This window comes from Falco peregrinus, chromosome 5 (assembly GCF_023634155.1).
Source record: "Falco peregrinus isolate bFalPer1 chromosome 5, bFalPer1.pri, whole genome shotgun sequence".
Taxonomy (NCBI): Eukaryota; Metazoa; Chordata; class Aves; order Falconiformes; family Falconidae; genus Falco; species Falco peregrinus.
The window spans coordinates 10,550,406-10,574,630 of NC_073725.1; the positions used below are offsets into that span (position 1 = coordinate 10,550,406).

Here is a 24,225-nt window from a genome sequence, read left to right on the forward strand (position 1 = left end):
TAACTGCCGCTTGTTTTTATCACTGAAAGTGAGTGTATAAACATTTTCCTAACTTGCAACAAAATGACTTGGAATTCAAATTTACACTGGCGCTGAAAATTCATAGCTAACACAGATAACCTAAAACATTCCTCTCCTGTAGAATATATAAGTAATTGAGGGGAAAATTTTAAAATCACACATCAAAGCACAGGACAGTCATTGCAATGCTTGCACTGGATTTATTTTAAACCATGTTCACCTTGCATGAAGCAGTACCATTTCAAATGAAAACATCAGGAAATCTCTGAGCTCCAAGGATAAAATCTGGCATCAGAGAATTAAAAACAAAAGGGCTATTTCAGTTTCAGATATGCTCTTCAGGAACCCAGCTTGCTCTGTGTTTTTGTTACCAGCTGCTGACACCCTCCATGGGAAACATGGTTATTTTAGACTTCTACAGCAGCAAACAGCTCTGGTGATTCCCTCTGAAGTCCTGGCCCCGCACTGGGATGGCCCCTCCTATTTCCAAAAGGGAAAGCTGGAATACTGCATACAGCCATCATCACTGATTCATCATTATCATCTTCCCAGATGTGGCAGAGGTAGCCTCCTCTCCACGCAGCAACCCGACCTGCCTGCAAACATCATGGGATGCCACAAGAGGAGGAAGACTCTGGTACCAATTGCTCCCTGACCTGCCTCACCAGGGACGGGTGCCCCAGCCACCCTGTGCACCTGGCAGAGGAATATCACACAGGGATGCTCCCCTCAGGGGAAAGATCGGGAGCACAATACACCTTGGTTTCAGTCTGACCAGCCATTTGTACGGGAGACAAATCCTAGCCATAAGCTAGCAGAAACATTGCCTAAGCCTAAAAACACTCTGGTCACGGTTCCACCACAAAGCGTAATCACCCTGCCATAGGACATAATCACCTTGTAACAAAGGGACTTAATAGCAGTTATTATATGGAAACAAGCATTTTTTTTTTTTTTTTTTAAAGATTGCAGGTAAATATTAAAATCAACTTGAATCCAAACATGAACAAAACACTGGGGTTTTCTTCCTTTCCTCAGACAAAATTATATGTAAGTGACCACCACTATCAAGGAGAACACCTCTTACACAGTTATGAGTACACTCTTGGCAGTATCTACCCAGTTCTAATCAGCAGACAGTTTAAAAAACAGAACACACAAAAAAAACCCACCCAAAAGACAACATACTAAAAAACAAATTAAAAAACCAACCTCAGAAACAACAGGAAGCAGTATCATCTCAATGAAAGTCATGATTAAAGCTTCTAACTCAACTATGAACCTTCCCAGTTATTTCCAGCACTGAGTAACATCCTGAATTGAGCTGCACTGACCTTCACTTTCAGTTCCCTGCTGCAATGCTGTTTTCTAGCAAAGAAGCAATCTGCAAATCGGAAGTATAACACATACTCAACGCAGACTTCAAACAAAGGACCACTGTCACAATGCGGAGCCTACCAGAAATAATCTCGTTACTGCAATCATGAACGATCTGACTCATGAAGCACCTGCAGCAATGTTTCAGGCTACCATCGCTTATACACAAAGCACACCTGGCTATTTCACCCAGCAAACAGAGGTTTAGCAATGCTACCTGGTTTTATAAGGAGAAAGCCTTGAGACAGTACAGCCAAAGTTAAGAGGAAATTAATTTTTCTATCACTATGTGGTTTATTTTTCCATTCTTTGGGAAAGAAGGAGAAACCCCTACTCCTCCCTAGCGCATCGTGCTTTTCACATTAAGATAAAACACTTCAAATAATTCAGGATACAAACGATGCAACCTTACTCACCCCTAAGTACTCAATCCTCATCTAGCACTGACCTGAGGAACCCAGGCTGGGTGGCCAGCACACGTGGGTCACCCCCATCTGCCCCAGCACACAGGTACCAAGCAGCACACCTGCCTTCACGGTCCTCGGGACATCATGGGCACCGCACCACCTGCCTTTCTGAGAAGGCACCAGTGCAGTGACACAGGGAGAGTGAGGCTGCACTGAGCTGGCGCGGCTGCTGAGCCAAAATACCTCACAGTCCCTTAAAACAACCCTGCTTAAATAAATGCCAGCAACACAGCGCTGCACAGGTACGAAGCTGGACAAACCCTGCTGAGGATAATGTCAGTTTTGATGGTTCTACCAGATTTAGAGGGAAAACTGTCATGGTCAAGCCACTAAGGATTAATACTAGAAAACAAGCATCCAGTTACAGAAAATATTCACAGAAGGGGAAAAAAAAGGCCAAGGGAGTCAAACCGCATCCTTCATAAACAAGAAAGCAACTCAATTTAACTGCAGAACTCAGTAGCACCGTAACTTACCAAACCTTTGCCAGCCCTGGACAGCCTGGGCAGGCAGGAGTCCAGAAACTGAAAAAATTAATATTTTAAAAAAAAATAAATATCTGAAACTTAAGAGAATACACAAGTGTTTCTTAATAAGGTAAACAAAGTTTCTTTATGAGCATATTCCCAAGCTGAACACACATTTTAACTTGAAATAGAGGGAGTGTTTTGTAAAAGCAATATGTTGATGTGAAGCTGCTTTTATGTAACTCAATTACTGGAGAAACATGTTGTATCATGTTTTTTAAAATATCATAGAGATAAAAGTATCATTATTGAAATATTTGCATATTTTGTAGTACAAAGAAATAATGTATGCTAACAAACTATTTGTTGTCACATTAGCTTCAAACAAATAAGGAAATAAGGGTTGATTTATTTCCGTGTGTTTTGGGCTGTAGGATGGTAAAATTGCACTGACTGTAGCTTCAAAAAAAGGTCTTGTAAAAGTAATGGAAAAAATCCTACCAATTTCATAATTCAGGACAAATAAGTGGTACTTTTACAAAGTGGTAACTTCATGAAAATAATCACTAATTTACTTTATTTATAAATAGTATTTGAAGGACTGACTTCTAAACCACAATTTTTAAATCTGCTCTTTAAAGAAGCGTTGATACGTTGAGGGTTGCATACCATACCTTTCAGAAACAACAAACCGACTGTATCTGTTGTACTGCAAAACTCAGCGGCACCTCTTGCCTCAGGACCCTGGTCACCCAGCCTAGTGTCCTGCTGCTGCAGCCAGCCACATCTCCTGGGGGTTTTCAGTTTGATTTTTGACCCCAATGTTATCACTGGGACCCTTTCCAGAATCTGACAGTTCTAATTGTTCTCTCCCAACCTCCATGCTTAATCAACTGCAGATCAGTTTGCACAACCCCCATGGCAATGTTGGCCACTGTCAGCTAAAACAGTTTTCTCCCCTCCCCTGTGCCTCACTGCAGCAGGCAAGGTGGGGAAAGGCAGGAGGAGGAAGGGAACAATAAACTTCAGCATGCACATACACACATATGTCTACACACACATGCGTATCTCTGTATATAAGTATGTATTCATGTGTATACAGTACACCTATAATCAGTGGGATGTATATATAATTTGAAATGAGAGGTGGAGTCCTGAATCCACAGAATCATCAGCTGCTTTAGCTAATGACTCCAAGTTTTGCTCCCATTTACATTTTGGAACAATGCAGCATATACTGAAGCTCACTGGCAAACCAAAACCAACCGCTGTGGTTCGATCCAGCACGTTGGTCACATCCAAAAGAAGTCTCAGGAAAATTCTCTCAGAAAACCCCAGTTCCCAGGAGGGGCATCAGGAAGGTGCGTTCACACCACTGCAGGGTTTAGTGCTAGAGAGCAAATGAAATGATACATTGAAAAGCATCATATACCCTTAATAGTATGCACTAGTAGGATCACATTTAGAGTACTTCAGGGATTTGATACATCGATTTTATAATAGTTTCAGCTTTTTTCAGAGATGGCAAGTAGATTAAAAGAGTACTGATTTCAAGCAGTATAGCTAAGGCCCTACAACTCCACGTGTAGATAGCCCTCAGAGTAAGAACATCCTTCTGTAGTTAAAACCAATCTACTGTAAACAGAGATCAGATTAAACCAAAAGAAGACAATCTCAACGCAGTATGAGACTGTCAGCATATCCCTTCATAATTGCACAGGTATTTTGGAATGGCAAAGACCAACTGCAGATGAATAAAAGAACAATCCTCAACTACATATTGGTATTTATTTTCTCATTACCTCCTAATAACAAACTATTCTCCCATAATTGCCATGGAAATACAGCATCCTAGACTTCATCTTAGAAATAATAGGGATGTTTCTGTGAAATAATAATCCTTGTGGAAGTATTAGCAGGTTATTGTTCCATTTATGTGTAACTTGAAACTTGTAGTTTTAGGACTTGTAGAAGTTTTAGACTATTCCTTTATGTTGTGCTACTAAGAAAAAATTTCCACATAGAGGCATAACCCCCAAATAAAATTGTTGACAAAGTCTTAAGTACCAAAAAGCAGCAAGAAGCCCTAAATCTAAATTTAAAAAAATAATTAAAAAATAATCAGGTTGTGATGAGATTTCTTAACCCAAGTCATTAGCTGTGTTAACATTTGCAGCATATTACGGGTATTAAGCAGAACACATTTTTATTTGAGTGTAAAAGTTTGGGACTTGCCTCATATGACCTTCCTGGCGTACTGCCAAGGCTCAGCTCTTGTTGACATTTAATCTGAACATAATCCCTGAAATCCCTGTGCCATTGCAGGGTTGCATGGGAATGATTTCCCGACAACATACACAGAACTGTGCTGTAAATTTTATTTCCAGCTCATGGCTGTTCCCCTTCCTTTCCAGCTGTTGCAAATCATTTATTTGAATAAAAATAAACAATCTATACCCTTTATTTGTTATGGAACCATATAGTACCTAGAAGAGAAAACAAGTCTGACACTTGTTATTTCAGTAGTTTTTCTACTGACGGCTACCATATTTTTAAGGGAGCAAACTCCAGAAAGTATTTAAAATTCAGCAGCTAATGATAAGCCTGGGTAAGGAGCTGCAGTGGCTCAAACAACCCCATTGACTCTAAACAGCAGCAAGACCACATGTGCTGCAGCAGAGGGACAAGGGTTCCAGCTGAGGGTACTTGCACTTGACTGTGGTCTTCTGAATGAGCAACTGCCTTTACAAAAAAAGCATACATTAAAGAGGATTTTTTCATATTCAAAGATGCCTCTGATCTCTGAAGCCAGCTGCCTTTTTGTCACGAACACTGTGAAAAATCAGTGTCCAAGACTTCCACATCTGTGATTTTTGGCACTTGTGCAAGGGTAGGGACTGAATAACTGATGTCTGAACAACACTAATGAAACTGAGGCAACACAGCAATCTGTCCTGCAGGAAAGCATGGAAAAGCCCACAAATAACTGCAACAAGGTAAGCGTGGATCTCTCATTGTTTTCTGTGTGCTCAGGGTTTCACAAGTCTTTTCCCCCTGTGTTCAAGAAGGAGCTAGGTAGGCAAAGCAGCACTTTCTTTAATCTTGCTACTGCAGGCCCTAAAAGCAGTAAACCATACAGCAGGATGAGCTCCAGTATAGGATGGAGAAACCTACCCATTGACCTGCATACTTAGTTTAGCAACAATTTAACTGTCATTACAGTCCGCATGAACTAGCACTGGTCTAGCCTGAAGCAGAGATTGGCTCTTATTGAGACCTGTCATTTCCTTGAGCGATCTCAACACTTTACATAGGAAAGGGAAAATAAGTAAATAAAATGAACAAGAAAGATTAATTATTCCCTGAAAAAGATGAACTCAATTTAAGAAAGTGTAAAAGGATGACAAAGCAATTTTGACTTTTTTAAACTTCTAATTTGTAGCAGAAAGCTTGCTCTGTTCGGCAGACTCTTCTCCCTGTGCATTAACCCCTTCCCACAAAGACACTTCCTACAGAGCTGACCAAGCTACCGAGACCATAATTCCGTTGGAAAAGAGAAAGTGCTCTGAAGCATTCATAAAGGCTTATTTTATTACCTCCAAGTTACTTCTAACGCTAATCTCTTCATATATGTAAACACGTATCCTATTTCAAAGGTAGTCTTTGGGTTGGGGTGCAGAGAACCTTTCAGTTCTTTTCCTTCTGCTCTCTAAGAAAGCTAAACTCCAAGGAGACACAGGAGCTACTCCTCCAGTCCTGTTCCCTATAACAGACTGGCTTGATCCAGCCAACACCCACCTAACTCAATGGGGAGCTGTCAGCGTTTGGTTTAGGCCGTGTAAGAGAGAGAAATTGAGAAACCTGTTTTTACCTGGCCTTCAGCCAGGTACAGTGCCACCACTAATGAATGGCTGCTACAATGAGACCTTTTGAGAGTCCTATGTGAGATAAGTATTGATGAACACAATGCAAACCCCGTCCTGATCTCAGAGGGGAAAAATCATTGCAGCTTTATCATAGATATTTGTAGGTGTTCTAGTGCCAGCCTACTGCCAAAGGAATTCACTGATAGGGAAGGGCAAGGTCTGTTTGCAATGCAGTCCTCCCCAGGGAGATGCATTTCACGGCTCCCAGCCAAAGCCTCCAAAACGCCTCCAGGGTAGCAGTTGGGCTGGAGCTGCCCCATCACGCCCTTCCACTGCAGCCAAATTTGCCTATTTTTGCAGCTGGCACCACCAAAGGCTACAAAATCTTGTAGTCAGCACAGTCCCTTCCAGATTGATTTTTTGGTCTCTTCAGCTAATAAATAGTGAAAGCAGCACACAGACTGGCAATAACCGTAAACATAGTTTACATAGGAGGCTCTGCACCTCTCTCAGCCTTTTGTTTTTCACAACAATTTCTGCGCGACTGTTACCATCATGGCCCTGACTAGCCTCAAAATAAAACTGCTCACTAAACCAGCTTGTAACAACATCATTCCACCTCACACTGACACAACAAAATCCTTTTTGCCCAGTGTTTCTGATCCCCACGATAACAGCGCTGTACAGAGAGCGTAATGATGAAGAAAAGCTATACTGATTAGTCCAATAACTCAGTGGTGGTTTCTTCCTTTCCTGCTCCAGAGGCACCAAGAACCAGCTCAGGAGATTAAATCTTGATGCTAAATAGATGTTCACTGGTGCAGCCAATCCTGTAATTTTCACGACAAAACCCCCCAAGTCTATGCAGTCCACAGCTACTAGTGATGTACATTCTACTAGTCCACCATGTGCTACCTAAATGAAAAGAACACTTTCAACAGTGGGTGAGTGAGGAAGACTATGGTTTTAATAACATCTCCATTTGCAACTAAAATCTCAGTCAATAGAAAAAGTCAGAAAGGGAGCAACCAAGGATTATAAAGAGCATTGCATATATAGGTGTATCTTACACAACCAATTTTTTGGAACAACACAATCAGCCAAAGCACCAGCAGTGCTCAGGATTTCAATGATCCCTTTCAACAGAGAACTGCAGAGGGCTTTACAAACCAGAAGCCCCACAGAGGCAAGTAAACACTACCTACTTTCACATGAAGCGTTACAAACAAAGCCTGAAGGGTGAACTATAGGCGTGAAGTTCAAAAAAAATCCATGCGTACAAGCAAATGTATGCTCTGTATGTGCAATTACCATGGCCCTGTGTGATAAGTAAATATATACATACCAGAACAGTAATTATTTCTCTAACTTGCTGTTGCGGGCCTGTGACAACACTGGCTTTTTGAACTTGCAAATGAGCTGCACGGTCGAAGACCACTCACTCTCCAGAAAGTTCACTCAAGCTCACAGGTTTTGGTTTTGTTGTATTGCCAGCTTGACGTAAAACTTCAGTTGTGCCCCTAACCTGACTCTTATTCAAAGAGAAAAGATCTTAGCGCTATGGAAGTGGTGCTGTAAGCCTGAGCAGATGGTCCATGGGGAGGAGGGGGAGGTGGCTTGATATTGCTGTGGATAACGGCACTAGTGATGCAGTTAGGAAGCAAAAGCTTGTATTTCAGCATCCTTCTCAAATGCTAAGCCCGAGAGACTGTTCTAGTGTATAAGATGCATTGATATCCAGAGGCTTGGGGGGAAATGGCACAGCCAGCTCAAACTTGCGCCTCTATGCTCTCTTCCCCTGCAGAACACCGTTACCTTTTCAGTAATGCCTGCTGAGAACAGTCCCTCTCCCACGTCATCCTGCCACAGGTGTCATCTGGGAATGTGCTAGTTGGCACGGGCCAAAACCATGTCATGGAATGTGCTAGAAATTAAACAATACGGACAATCATAAGATACAAGTCGTGGCCCTGAGTAATTTACCAATGCAGACAAAGCAATGCTGATGCAAAGCAGAAGAGGAGTCTTTCAAGCCCATCCCTGCAGTTAAAATACAAACATCAGAAACAGGGCGGTACAGCAGGACCAAAGACTCAGACTCCAAAGCTTAGTCCCACAGCCACAACGCGATCGTGTTAGCACCACAAGAAAGCAGGAAACTTCTAAACACAAAGTCAAACGCTTCTCTGAAAATAAAGAGGCCAGAAGATGAGTGCTACAATAGGTATCAGGGCGCTGGCAAAGGCAAAGTGTGAAATGGATGCTTTCCAGCATTCAGTTTAGGAAGACAAACATTGTTTCACAAATTCACTGTAGCCCTGCTTATTTTCCAAGCTCCTTAACTCATGCCAAAGGGCTTGGACTTTCTGAACATCCTGTTCTGTTTCCTCCACCGTTAGTCTGAGTCCTCAGTGCTGAATGTCTTTATTTCAGAGCCCCATTTTCTATCATTTTATTCCAAACTCCTTACTCTGTAGGCTTTGTATTTTACCTCTGGGTAAGAGTGAAGACAAGCAGATTAATGAGAATTCTGAACAGCACATTAAGTTACACCTATTTTAAGAGCCTTCCACAGTAAGCATCCCAAGGCACTGTATAAAAATAAAACTACAGAAATTGCATTTAAAACTAACAAAAAGCTTGCAGACACTGGCGTGCCTTGAAGCATAAATACAAAAATCGATGATTAAATGATTCCACGATTCCCCAAAGTCTCAAAGCCACATGAACACAGACCATTTTACCTGTCATTGACTGGATGCATTAGCAATCTGCTTGGATGTAAAGCTGAGGCATCTCCAGGACAGCCTACCAGCAGGAGAAATACCCCCCCCCTAACAAGGGCAGGAAAACAGCTTTAACCTACGAGCAGCAGCTGGCCATTTCAGGGATTTCCTAACTAACGGCAATGCCTCCTGCACCTCTCAAAGGCAGCTGCACAACACATTTCTGCTCCTTTCTTTGCCTCTCCACAGCTGCAAGAAGCTCAAGGTACAAGTGGTCTCACGAGAGTGACCACAGTAGCAAAGCTTTCGGCAGAGGCAGCAACATCTCTTGTCCTAACGACGTTCAGCTCCCAGATCTTGGGACTCCACCAATACCACAAGAAACAGAAGCAAAAAACCTTGGCACGGCTGACGTGCGTGCTGAGCCTGGGGCTTGTCCACCTGTACAGATGGGCCTCCTGGCTTGGCATGAGAGGAAACCGCTGCTGCTGCTGAAGGGCCGGGGAGCCTGTTTCTGCTGTTGATGTGGACATAAAACCAGTCTTGCTTCTCTCTGCCACAAGACTTCTCATCTTGCTTCCTTCCCATGGCAGCATCTCAGGCTGAGACCGAAGCATGTAGTCAGACATACAAGGAACCAACTGTGACCTTCTATGCCTTAAAGAAATGGATTTCTACACTGTCCCGTCACATTGCCCAAGCAGCCACGGGGCACAGCAGATGCTCCCATGGTAACCTTTGACCTCGATGATACCTTCGAAGCACCCCAGTAAAGAAGCTGGGTGACCCTGCACTTGGTCTCAAGCCCATCAGGAGCTGCTGCTGGCTGTCAGTATCCACGTCATGATACCGTGCAGCAGGCACACTCCAACCCATGCCTTCCATACAACCCTTCTCTAGAAATCCTCCAGCGTGGATCCTCGTTCCCAGCTACTGGACTGACCACGCTGCTGTCTGGTGAGTACCACTCCTGTAGGAAGCTCCCACCTAACTACTTCATCTTGCCCTGCCACTTTGAGGCAGAGATGGTTAAAGCAGTGTATAGATAACCAGCTTGTCCTTCCCAAGACTTATTTCCCTTTCTTGAGGCAGTTCAGGAGAAAAAAGCCCAACCAAGTCATGATGCATCTGCAGCCTCTTCAAGCAAGTAGTGTTGGAAGATCAGCTTTGGCCTGCAAACCTCACCAAACAGTAGCGTGGCTCACACTAGGTTCAACCCTACTTTAAAATTATGTATTTATTAACACACAGAGAAGAAGAATTTAACAGCACAAACAGTAAGTGGACACTATACTGCAGTTTTAACAGTGAAGTCTGGCTAAGGCCCAAGGGACGTAAAAATTTAAATTTGTTCATGTTATTTTGTGTGCAGCTGAGGTGATCACCAGCATGTGCCCATTCTAGATTTTGTGGAATTAAAAAAAAATAAAATCTACAAACGTTATGCTTACCAACATAGTGACATTTGTGAAGAGTACTGACTTTAGTAAGTTAGCTAAGACCAGAGCTACAAACTTATGAGGGGGACACAGAGTAACATCGATGTAAGAAGAACCGGAGGTCCTGAACGACACTGGAATCACATTTTGAAACCAACTCAAGAATATGTATGTGAAATCAACAGAACAGACAAAGCTGATGCTTCAGCAAAGAAAGCCTGGACAGACATGACTTCAGGCTCATGCTGCTCGAAGTAAGGAACTTTCCTCACCATCCAGCTTAGAAATCACTTGGATTCCAGAGTGGCCTTCTAATCGCCAACAGGAAAGCAGCAAAACTATTTTAAGTAAGCATTGCTAAAAATAAAATGGGAGACGCAATGAAAGGCAAAAAGAAAGTGGTCAGTGATGAATACAGTAGAGATTTCACTATTTATATTTTTAAGACTATTTATATTTGAAGGTTTTCCCTTTGAGACATTGACAGGCAGGCTTCCACGCTCATCAGTCTGGTATTCGTTCAACTACACAGCATTTATAGAAACATGTAAAGGCCAACAGAAACAAAAAAAGACATTAAAATTAATTTCTGTCACAATTTGGAGGTGTTATTATCACCTCGCATTCAAGTTCAGCCACACAAACCCAAAACACTTCCCAACATTACACTTGATACACATTTTGCATCCTCTCCACGAAATCCTGCTCCAGCAACACAGCACACCGTGAAAAAACTAATGCAAGAGTTTGACGTGGTCTGAAACAACATACGTGGTCTGGAGATAGGCTCTTTCAGATGAGCTTGCCGTGTGGGCTTGATATCCCGAAGAGCTGAACACTTGATGTCATTCAGCACACCAGTTATCCCATGATAACTGTCAAACTGTACCTGGGAACAGTTCAGGTGAGTTCCCGTAAATATAAACTAAAACTAGGACAGGGACAGTTAACAGTAGAGACAATTGATTTCCAGGGCCTGGGAATGCTTCCAAAGACCATTTAATTTACTAGTACAGAGAAGCCCATTGCATGAAGTCCTCTTAATGCCTGCATGACCCTGAGTTTGTCATGACTCTTTGTAGTCTTCATTAGCTTGTCATTCTCTCACCTTCCTTCTCTGAGATCAAAGTAATTCCACTGGTACCACACCAGCCACAGCTTTTAGGAGACTTTTCTCTGGCTTGACATATAAATCCTTGTTTTGTTCTAACAGAGATGCTGAGATCTTTATCTCAAGTTTCTTCTTCAGGACCGTTTTCAGCTTCATGTTTGTATGGTGTTTCTTTGCTCCTGGAAGACAAAACACCACTCTTTCTCCTGCTAGCTAAGCTCTGCTGATGGATGTGTCTTTCTACCTAAAGAAAAGGAGTCTTCAGACACACACATAGGCATCTTCCTCATATCACTAGGAATCCCAGATCTTGATGAGTTTTTTTTCCCCGTTTCCCCTGCTGTTGTCCAACTATCTGCTGGTTTCTCTCCCCAGTTCTTTAATGACATCCTTGTTCCTCCTCAGCCTTAAGTCTCCAGTTATCTCCAACTTACCCTCCTTTTTTTCTGGTGCCACTCTTCTCTGGTGTCATCTGTTTTCCCTTTTTCTTTTGAGCTCTCCGTCACAACAAATCAGTCTTTCACTTCTTTTCTCCACTACCAATTAGTGCCAGCCTCTATGCTGTGATTAGAACCACATGCATCTGTGGTCAGCTTCCTCAAAGACCTCTCCCTTCCAACTACTATTTTTATATACAGCTGTGCATTCAGATCACCTCAACTGCTTCTTCTCTTCTCCCTCACGTCTTTAGCTCCCAGCCTTGAGCTGCATCTAAACTACCTGGATATTATTTCTCCTGACTTCTGTCAGGTGACATTTCTATATAAAAATAGATCCTATCGGGTAACATTGAAGAAAGCAAATCTTCTGTTCCTGCATCCAGTCTCAGTGTCTTCTCTGCTATCCTTCATTCAGCGCTCTATCATTGCACATCCTTCCCTGTCTCTGCCTTCAAGGAAAAATAAACAGCCCAGACAAACCCCATCCAGGCTCCAAATTTTCATTACACGCTGGCCTCCTCCAGCCACTGACTTTCAAAATTTTTGGCCACATCGGAAAGGCAGTTATCTGCCCAGCCTGAACGAAACTCCCTTAGGTGAAAGGTTTCAGCTATGACCAAAAGCAGAAAACCTCCTTCACATCCTTCAGCTACAAGAAGTTTAACCTACTGAAAACTGCAAACAGGTCCTGCAAACACCAGAGAAAGGAAAAAAAGAAAGAATTATTACAATGTAGGGCAGGAATTCTTGTACATGAAGCTTTACTACAACTTAAAGAAAAATGGATGAACAGATGAGTGATCTTCATTTTCTGGTAAGAGGCTAAGTACTAAGAGATAACTCCTCATGCTTGTGAAAAGAAAAATAAATACATGAACTTCAGATACAGAACAGAATTATTATAGTTTTCTGCAAAATTAGAAATGATTACTGAAGCATGTGGCTGAAAAGAAAATGTTAAAGGATTTAACAAGGATACCTTTTTCCAAATTGAAGTACAGACTCCAACCCCTGATTATTCCCATCAAAGTGTGAAACCATACTAAGGAGTTAGATCATACAACCTAAACCACACCTTATTGAGTTCTTCCCATGAATCAACACAGATTTTATAGCACAAATAATAAGGACAGATCTTCAAAAGACATGTGGATGTGTAGGAACAGAGTACAAAGCAGAGTGTCATCTGAACTCTTTTATTATATAATAAAAATAGCACTTTGTTTGAGAATTGGAAGTTTATCAGTTTCACTTTCAGTACAAGGCTTCCCTGCATATCCGCACGTGCAAAAAAGGACAAGCAATGAACTGCAGGAAAGCCTTGTACCCTTAGTGCCTTCTTTTATCTCCAGAACTTAAAATCCAGCAATGTTACTAAACAAGTAAGGCACAGAGACACAAACAGAAAGGATATGTCAATCATTTTCATGTAAACAAGCAGCCAGGCATCAAATGTAATTGTGAATAACTGGGAGGACTTTCAAAGATGCAAATGGACAGTAAATGTCAAGTTCAGAAGATATTCAAGGTTAGCCAAAGTGATCTAATTGCTTCTGTAAATGTATAGTTCCTGAAAACTATGAAGACACCTTCACTGTTGCTAAAGATTTTGGAATGTGTATCCACTATAAACACTATACTAATTATAATTACATTATTTTTCTCTCATAATTTCCACGGTGATTTTCCTAAAATGAAGCAGGCCAAGAATACTTCTCACCAGGTATTTCCTCTGCTAGGTGACAAGCATGCTGTTGTACCTAGCCTACTGACCTTGGCAGACCTCTGCCAAAAGCTCCTTTAGGACATGTGAAAATTAGTTTGAAGGCTGTATTTTTTTCTCGGAATCATCATCAAACCACCATGAAGTCTGAAATTGCTAGGCATTTCTTGCCAGAAAATGCCTCTGAGATTCCAACTGTGTATCATCACCAGGCAGGTCAGCAGTACAGCAGGTGTCACACTTCACCTGACTGTGCCAGCATAACCTGAACTAGTTGCAGAAACTACTAACACCTTTCTGGCAGATCACACTTACCTGTGGCCTCCATTAGAAAGCACAATACAGAGATCGATCCACAGACTCTGGCAAAAAAAAACCAGCAATCTTTTAGCTGGCTTTAAATTAGGGTCATTTTTTCCCTTAACAATGCAATCGTGCAGTCCCTGCCTCTGACCAGCATTGCCACGAATATTTTTTTAGAAAGATATATCAGAGTAAAACAAAAAAGATGTATCAGAGTAAAAGCCTGCAACATTAATTCCATACTTGATACAAAATTTATGGAGATAAAATGATGTGGAAGCCTTTCACAGTTCCTTCTAAAACTCAGAAATCTTCCTCTGAATTCCCAGTGTTGCTTTGACATGCTTTTTAGACCAATTCCTTGCCAGAGGTGCTGTGTAATTGTTTATGTCTCATCTAACCTGAAGTGGAAGCTGAAACTCAACAAGTAAATATGCAAATATCTGCCAGTGATTTGTACTTGCAAAATATAATCCAAATGTTTATTGCAATCCTGTTTAAGAAGTTCCCAGCAGACACATTTCTAGCAACACATTAAATGCCAATAGGATCTGGTTTCCTGAGAGCCAATCGTGAAGGACTAGGAAACCCATGTAAAGAAATTTCTGAACAAGATTCCAAAGATAAATCCTTTTGTTATGAAAAATACTCTTAAGGGAGAAATGTGACTGACTGGTTCACAATTCAACTATTTGCCACACATTTACATCAAGGCAAAGCATTTTTCCCCACCAGTGGGAGATTTCAGTTACATGGGGCACAAGGAAAAGAAAAGAAAAAAATCTATTGTGAAAGGGCTCTTTTACCGTTCTAGTCCAAGTGAATGTCTTAGAATATGTCAGCTGGACAAACCAAAAATACAAAAATAAAAGATGATTAAAGATAGTTTATCTTCACCTAGCAATTGGTAACTATGCGTTCCAGCCAGAGAAAACACTGGGAAAGCTACTGGAGGAGTTTTCCTTTGGCTCAGGGAACAGATGAGCAAGAGTTCTCCTAAGGCATTGGTTACAAAGCCAAAAGCTGTTAAATTCAGCAGCGGCTAAAGCAAGTTACAACACAGTCTGCTCCAGCCTATGTGGACAGAGCCAAGCTGCAGTAAAATAACATCTAGGGGGGAAAAGAGAGAGCAGAGAAAACATACCTTATGGTTTTATCCCAAGTCTGAACCAGACTCATGGAGCTGTCTCAAGCAAGTCACAATACAGAGGTAGGAAAGGATTTCTGCTCAGAGTGCTCACCTCCAGCAGCACAGTTCTTATAGTGGCATCTTCTAGTGTTTACTCAATCAAGTTTTCAATTCCCAAAGAATAGACGCAGTTTCTTGGGAAAATTATGCCACTTGCTGACCTTGAGGAAGACTTTTCTAGTCCAATAAATTGCATCTCTCCTGACATGCATTCTTTCTAGTTAATCTAATTTTTCCTATATGCCACTTCACCATCCCAAGCATTTTGATCAAACTGTTCTTACAGCACTGCTTTCTCCACGCCCTCTCCTACACAAAACCTCCCTCTTCATCTGTCCTTGCACATTTCTTCAGGTCCATGGTTCATTTTCCTTCCTCTCCTCAGAATTTTAGTTAAACCACATAAAATGATGCATAAAGACTAAAGGGAAGTTTAAAAAGCTTCTGAAGTGAAAAACAGGCTGGAATCGTGAACTAAGAACTGTTCTCTGGTCAGCTGTGCAGCTCTAGCTCATTGCATAAGCATGACTGTAAAATCATTCTGCAGCTTCAAATAACTCCTATTTGTGCAATTTCCACTTAATTTAAGACTTAGCTGGAGCAAACTGTACTTGCATTCTAAGGAAGGCAAAAAAAGTTAAGAGGATCTAAAAGGTTTTGATACAATGAGTGCGATGCTATGCCAATGAGAACCAGCATTTAGGATCCCGTAAGAACAAGAAATCAATGCAGGTTCTGTTTTAATTTTATTTCAAAGAATGAAGGAATAATAACATTTAAACAGAATTATGAACACTAATACATTTTACAGTAGTCTCACGTTTAGCCTCTGCCTCTTCCTATATGTGAAAGCTTTACCTTTAGATAATGTTTGGAAACAGAACATCAAATGCACCCATGCAGAATGGGAACACACCGGGGTCTGGCATTTTCCCACTGAGGACAGGCTGCTGAACAAAGTGAGCACTGCCTGCCATTTTCACTTAGCTTTTGCTGCCAGCCAGGCTGGAGCTCTTCCTATAAATCCCAATATTTTCCAATCAGTTTATTTTCAGAAATGGAATATTGGCCAGAAAAAACACAACTTCCTATATCTCAAGAAATTCAGAGCTAGTGAACATCTGCATTGTGGCTACTTATCTGGAAATCTTGATGGGTTAGTACTGTCATTGTATCTTAAAGTGGCTCGACACTGAATTTTTTACTGTCCTGTATGTCTCTACATTTCACAAATCTGCTCTGTAACTGTAAAATGTAAGGCGCTCTGCATCAGCCCCAATAAGGGGGTGAGACTAATGGTGTGCATGGTTAGCATCTTAACATTATGGAAGTCGGAAATGTCAACACTTGTCATAACTGCTCAATAGGAGTCTCTCAGTACCACCTATCTACTGTAAGTAAAGGACTATGACACATTTTAAACCGACAACCTCACAGTTAGCAAAATTTCAGTACTTCTTTACCGTGGTGGCACTTACGATGTGGCAGAGAACTTTTTCCTTGGTATCTGGCTGACCTTTATGGAAACCTGCTGCCCCTCTGTGAGGTGTGTGTACACCAAGTCTAAGTTCAAAATTTACATTTCCCTCCCTCAAATTTTATTATTTTATCTTTACCTCTGTTTTTTTCTGTGATTATTAAATCTAAGAGGGACGATAGGTTTTTAAATCAATTTGTGAAAGGACAATGAAAGATGCTGATGACTAGAAGGATGGAAACAAGCTTCTAACAGATGAAAAGAGAGAGAGGATTAATGAGCAGATGTGTCCTGTTTCTGAAATGCAAGCACGATGACTGTCTCAGGACTGATTCATTACAAATACAGGTCTGCCCGTCATGGTACCAGGGAAGAGCTCTTACTGACTCTTGAGCAGAAAGGGGAAACAGCAGAAGAAACTTCGGTCAGAAGTTCACGTTTGAAGGAAAAATACAGTAGACTCCATTTAGCCCTAGCTCCCTCTGCAAACAAAACCCCTCAAGTGAAATTACAGGAGGAGCAAGAAATTTAAGTCTCCCATTCTCCTGTCTGATGAAGATTGCAGGAGCTGCACCTTTCATAGGAAGCCATGTCTGACCCCCCAGCCACACTCCGACTTCAGCAGTATCCAGAACCCACAGAGAGCTCGTGCCCTCCAAGGGCCAAACTCTCCCACGGCTCTTCACAGAGCAGCTCAGGTAAGAAATACTCCCTGCGCACAATATCCTTTTGTACTACACAAGTGAAGCCTCTGAATAAAGAGACCGGTATATCACGTAAGATCAAGGAATTAGAAACTAACCAGTAAGTGTGACTCTCCAGAGCCACTAGACCGTCCCCTTCCGTCATTGAGCTGGGCGGGCATGGCTGAGGCAGCTTTCTCACTGAAAAGCAAAGCATTTGAGGCTGGTGTGTTGGGTTTTTTCCTCCAATGTAATTTTAACAAATCTAGTTCACCATACAACTCAAATCAATTTAACAGGCATGGTGGCTTTCAGCTCAGTTTACATTTATCTTTTTGAGATCTTTTCGGTTTTTTGGGGGGAGGGCGGCTTTTTAACTTTGAGATAAACTGTTCTCTGTTGTGAACAAAATTAGCCGTCGATCCTGGCTGGCTGCACATAAAATCCATTTTAAAAAGAACTCTAGGATATACATGCATTTTACTTTGAACTTCCTGCTAGACTGCATTCGTACTTACTTGAGTAAAAGGTTAGAACTTCTACATCTCTCACTGCCTAAGGGAACCAAAAATATTAGCGCTGATTAAATATTTATTTTGTAGCAACATGAAATCTATCATGCTACAGAAAATTATTTTAAACGGTATGTCTTCAACAAGGCTGTGACTTCCAGCTTTTCCTCTTACCAAGTTACACGTTCAATCAAAATACAGCTGGGCCAAGAAAACTCTGTTTTGTTTTGGCAAAGCATCAGACGGCATCTTCTGGTTTGCCAGCACAGGCAGAATCTTATCTAACCGTATGATGCTCTTGGATTTACTACCTATTAGAAAAACTATTAAGAAGCACTGAAAGGTTCCAGCCCCTCTTACGCATTCTCAGTCAAATCTCGTTAGTTTGCACACTCTCAGTTTGCACACAAAAATACAGCAGTCTTTTCCCATCTCTCAGGGAAAAATTAATAGGAGAGTGTTAAGTCTCATGTTACTAGGACTTCATTACCTTTAAAAGCTACGCTAAATAATTAAACTGCACTTGTCAAATAAGTGGTTAGAGAACATTTTGTGCTGTGGCATATGTTCTTACTGTCTGTTTGCTTCAATTGACAAAATTAAATCATTCAGAGTCTCCTGCACAACAGTGCAAACAACAGAGACCCCAAACCTGGAGAGGAGGAGAGCTGTGGGACTCAAAGGACAGATGTATATAGGAAGTGATTAAAGAAAGGGCACTGGATTAAAGCCACAGATGAGGAAAATCAAACAACAGAAGCAAAGCTTGCTATGAGGATGCTACTGAATGAGAACGACCTAGAAGCAAATCTAGCTACGACCATGTAGTTCTGTAGCAGCTTCCAGACAGGCTTTCTGTAAAGTCTCAGACCCTTGAAGTGGGCAAAAAGGCAGAAAATGGATATAATTGCTTAGAGAGACTAGGACTAATAATATTCAGGCAATATTGGCTTCCCCAACTTTTTATTTACCTTCTTACCCATATTTTCACAGTAATATATATTGGGGGAGGGAGGCTTTGGCTAGTGCTAATAGCAGGGTACAGTAATCTGAAATATTCTATACTAAACAGGATCTCTCAGGGCTGAAACAGAGGGGCTCTGGGCAAAATGGCAAAGACAGAAAAATTAGATGAGTGACCTACCCGTCCACCACATCCATATGGCAAGGCCATTTCTGTAATGCCAAAAGACAAACAGAATTTCTGACACAATGCATGTTGTCCTACCTGCCTCCCTTCTCTGCAGGTGGGTCTTAGGACCCACGCAGCCAAATGATGCAGATGTATCCAAATGAACAGCTGTCCCTCCCGCTGATGGGACTTGATCTGTCTGGCCAACCTGGCAATTTTTCAGAAGCAATCTTCTAAAGGTTACTCAAAACAAAACACTTCCCAGCTGCAAATCCCTTCTGGTAGCAGCCAGACATACGCTATACCAGCCTGCTACTACTGGAGCCACAGCCACCCTCCCAGGGCTGCAGCAAACCGCAGGATCTGCTGCCCTGAACACCCATCATGATGTTCAAGTTGGACTCGGTCAATGAGTGCATACACACAATCTGCTATTTTCTAAATGAACTAGTCACCAAAAGCCACATTTCCATTAAGTGGGAGAGAACATTCCTGAAGCTCCTGTTCTCTCACGGCAGCAGAATTTCCCTGAATTGACACTTTTTGCAAAGTTATGTAACAGTGAGTGCAGCATGCTTAACTCTTATCTGAGCAGACGTTGCGAGCACAGCATAAGCACCATGGTACTTTACAGCAAACTGTGCTCCAACAGCATGTGAATTTAAAAAATTTTGCAAAAGGTACATTTATTTCTTGGAAGAGAACAACAAGTTACCCAAGCAAATCATGGATTCTTGTATGGGGGCTATTAAGTAAACAAAAATGCAGGAAACTGAATTCAATAGCTTTTAAATGCAGTAAAACTAAGCTTTTACAGCAAGTACAGTTCTACAATATAAATAACAAATTCGGGAGTAGCAGTGCATTGGAAATGAGCCAAAAGAACTCCCCAGACCTTAACACAACTCCTTCTTTTTGTCATGTTGAGTACTTTTACAGCATTGCCTGAACAGAAAGAAATGCCAAGGAAGCTCTCAGCAACAACCAAAATCAATTTTGCAAGGTTGTGTACAACTGTCCAGCAGAGGCGTTCCTTCTGTGGTATGAAAGACTGTTTTCCTTTACATTAAAAGACTAGCCACAAGCTTTCACATGAAGGAAAACAGCAGCAATTTGATGGCTCAAATGGAGACAGCAATTGCTTTTTCTTCCATAGCACAGCCTCCTCCACTCCTTTTCAGAACTGAAGTATCCATTAACAGTGACTCAGTAGCAGCAAAAACGTGAAAAAAAGGCATCCTGAAGTTTGTTTTTAAATACTCTCCACAGTCAGTATTATGGCTATCAGGAATTTGTCAAAACCATAGGTATGTAATGTATTTTCAGGAGAGACGGTGGATAAGAAACTTCACACTAAAAAATCGCAAGTGTTATTGCATAGCAACCAGCCAAACACGTTTGACTCCTGACTAACCAAAGCCTTCTCTCCTTTATATTTCACCATAGCCGCTAATCCCTTACCTACTAGGCAAGGGTAATTAACCTTTTTTTTATCTTTTTCCAATCTCTTGCCATCCCTCACCTTTCCCTTTTTCTTGGATGTCCATGAAAGCAGATGTAGCCTTCATGTGCAGGGACACAGACTCACCTCAGCCACCTTCCTTTGGGTTATCAAACACAAGGGTATTCCTCTTCTCTACTTTAGTCTTCCTATTGGTTTAGTCTCATAATTCTCCCAATTCAGGTTTAGACTGCCAAGTGTAAACGATACGTACAGGTTAGCCCAGGGAGGGAGGAAGAGCAGTAGGGATGCTCAGAGGACAGAAACAAGCCAGGTACCAAGTGCCCACCACCTGCTGGCAGGTTGGGTATCAGGTATTCTGGAACACAAAATCCTCCAATATGCCTGGCCTCAGCCTCAAATTACCCTGGACAGCTCTAGTTTCTTAAAGTATTACAGAAGAGCTTTTTCACAGGTCTTTCAAGAGAGCCAGAATTATGTGAAGGCTCTCCTGAATAATGTTTTATGCACACATACAGCCAGCACAACTCTTTGGCATTCCTCCTGTCACACTACTGTGGAGTTTCACTGTACATCCCTGTAAGAGAAGCTATGCTATGTAAGTGCAGCAGGATGACAGAATTCTGAGCTCAGGTTGACAGATTTTTCCATTTGTAAGATTTTGCACAGTTAACTCCCAATTAATTTTGGATGTTGAAATTAATGAGCTTATCAAAATAACAAAAAGGAGTCAGGGCTATTCTTGTTCAACACAGTGTTCTGTGTTTCTTCTAGTATAAAATTACCTTTTTGATCAACCATTTTTTTGGTATTTTCTATGAAAAGGATCTGCTGCCTTTTACCCAGTAAACAGGTATGTTGATGAGAACAGAAAGACGAGTGACCTCCCCTCTTCTTGAGTATCCCACGTCGGTCCCAGAGCAAATATACAATTTAATACTTTTTCAATTTTGGGGAAAGCAGATTATTTTGTACAGGAATTCTACACAATCTGCTAAAAATGTATCCTACCCTTTCTACTCAAATGGGTATAAAGACTAGCTATAGAAAATCCTGTGTTAAAGGTGATAGCATTACGCTCACTGAGTAACTGCAGAAAATTCCAAACTCATTCAGGACTTTAGTGGTATCACAGGAAAGACTCAATGAACACCACAGACAAATCATTACTTTTCAGTGAACTCAATACAAAATGCAAGCTACCGAGTAAATCAGGTGGAATATTAGAAGACGATGCAGCAAGCTGTGCCTACAGGCCGCCGAGGCGAGCAGAAATGGGCTCACTACGGTCTGTACGGCGGCAGCACACGCAAGCCGCCCACGCAGCAGCGCCGTGCCCACCACTGCGCTCCTTCAAGCATCTGCTCAAAGACTTTTCAACCTTTCACCACTGAAACAAGAGTGACCCGCTGCAGCTCCGATTTTGGAAATCCTGTGGCTGCCTGCACCACATAAGAGCCTTTGTTGGTGGAGATGTGGATTTAAAAGGCCTGAAGGAACTCTTAGGATAATCTGGTCTGACTTCCTGCCTGGCACAGGCCATAATACCTCACGCAGCAATTTCTTTACAAAGTACAAGAACTTGTAACTCTACTAGAAGGTATTTCAGTAGGAGATCTAATCTTGATTTAATTACTCCAAGTGATCTACCACATTCCTTTCGAAGCATTTCCAATGGTTAATTACACCCACAGTATCGCATTTCCAAGCTGAACTCCTCTTGCTTATCTTGCCGTGTTTTTGTCTGTTGGAGCCCTATCCTATCTCCCTACACAGATATTTTTAGATATTAACCACATCACACCTCAGAATTCTCTTACCTGAGATAAATAGCTTTGCCTGCTTGGCAAATCAAAACAGGGATTCCTGAATCCAACGCACAGCAGCTGCGGTGGTATTATAAATAGCTTTTGACTATGGAGACTAAAAGAGAAAAGTCAATTCAAGTGCGAAGGGAAGGCCCCGAGCATCCTCTTTAACAAGCTTTTCCAGCTTCCATAGCAGTCACCCAAGTACTTGTAAGACCTGGAAATTTGGGATAAATAGCACTGCAATCTGCAGAGTCTAATTTTTACCTTAACTGATGAATTCTGGCTCAAACTGGATCGGTAGTTACCGAACACTACAGTTAAAGAAATAGGCAGCTGACAGCAGGTGGTTTTCTACTACTCGTATGTCAAAAATCACATAAAATTCTTGCTAACAGAATGACCACTACTGCAGGCACTGCCAAGGCAGAAATCCAGGAGTGAGCAATATGTACCCTAAAATACTTCCAGTTGTGACTCTGGGAAACAAAATGAGTAAGTTTCCACTACTGCTGTCATGCTATATAACTTAGACATTTGTATTAATGCAGCATTCAGAGGCTCCACATAAGGCTCTCTTGTGTTAGGTGATCAACTACAAACCCAGCGAGCTTAATTCGTTTTTTCAGCATTTGCCCAGTTCTTGAATAGCTGAATCGTGGTAATGAGACAGAAAGAGGACTTGTGTCCTCCCTGAATCATGGATACTGATGAGATCAATGTACAAACTGCTCAGAACTAGAACCCCTTCTGGCATTTACAAAATCCCTGTACTACCCATGTGTTTCTCAACACATTATAAAGTTCCTTAGCTTCCTCACCCCTATTCCAGACGGGCTTTCAGTCCTTCACACCGATTTGGTGCAGAACAGCAGCATCTTGCTGTCTCAGAGATATATTATGTATGCACACACCTTTGTAACTGCAAATACACGCACATTCTCTCCATGTACTAACACAAAGCAAGAACTGCAATTCTAGATTGTCTGCTATTTACAAGATCACTTCAAAATTTTCCACAAATGTGGATGTATCACCACAAAAATGTGGTATGACTTCTCATTGCTTTTTCACACCACTTGTGCTTTTTCAATTAATATTTCACATTAGCACTCACTTGTCGTTTCAAACAGCTTATATTTTGTGTAACTTTTAAGCCTCCCTCTTCCCTATTCCAAGGATGCCTATCTGCAAATCAGGAATATAGTTTATGTAGCTGTATCAACTTTTAACGGTTTGGGAAGCCTGTAGGTTTAAAAAACATTCCTTTTAATACATTTCCATTTGGAAGGTGTCAGACTTGAAATAAGTGCACAAAATCCCACTCTGCAAGCTTTCAGTTTAACCACCAATGAAGACCAAACCAGGTAAATAATAGCAGGAAAGGAAAACAGTAACCCACACCACCTCCCTTCCTCGGTATCCTGTGAATGGTTATTAAAATTGAAACGATTTCCTGTGACTGAAAAGTAATGATAAATTTCTGTAATGCTCTGAACAGGATCATACAGCAGCTGCCTGTCAAAACAACTTGCTATCACACACCTGGACATGTTATTTGACACAGCTGTTTCATTTTCTATATGAACAGAAACACAATACATGAATGTCAGCATCCTCACTAGCAATGAAAGATAAAACCCCCTTTTTGAACACCCCTTGATGTTGGTAATGTATTAAAAGACATTCTTCTGTCTTTTGCTCATCTAGCAGATGCATAGGGAATCCATCTCCAGCCTGAATCATGTTATATAGGAGAAAATATTCACTCTCTAGAAGAGTTCACCCCTCCTCTACGGATACATTTATTTAACTATGTAAGTCAAACTCCCACCACCACATCTCAAAAAAAAAAAAAAAATAAAAAAATCCGCAAAGCTACTTATTTTATCAGCATATAGTCTAATATTTCATTTTCAAACTGCAAAGAAGTGCTCCTTATAAATCAGATTTTAACTGACGGAGTAGTGAAAACTATAGTCTCTACTGAAAAATAGGTATCTGTGAACTCCTTATAAGCAA

General features: G+C 41.4%; 1 protein-coding gene across 4 annotated transcripts in view; it reads right to left on the reverse strand.

Moving 5' to 3' along the window:
• The window catches only part of THRB (thyroid hormone receptor beta), a 161,293-nt gene that overhangs the window by 104,381 nt on the left and 32,687 nt on the right, over positions 1 to 24,225 (reverse strand). For 2 of the 4 annotated variants that reach the window (XM_055804952.1, XM_055804953.1), the window contains exon 3: positions 8,014 to 8,122. The exons of the other annotated variants lie outside the window; for them this stretch is intronic. The gene's annotated coding sequence lies outside the window, so the exon portion shown is untranslated. The remainder of the gene's footprint in view (positions 1 to 8,013; positions 8,123 to 24,225) is intronic. 4 annotated transcript variants of the gene reach the window in all.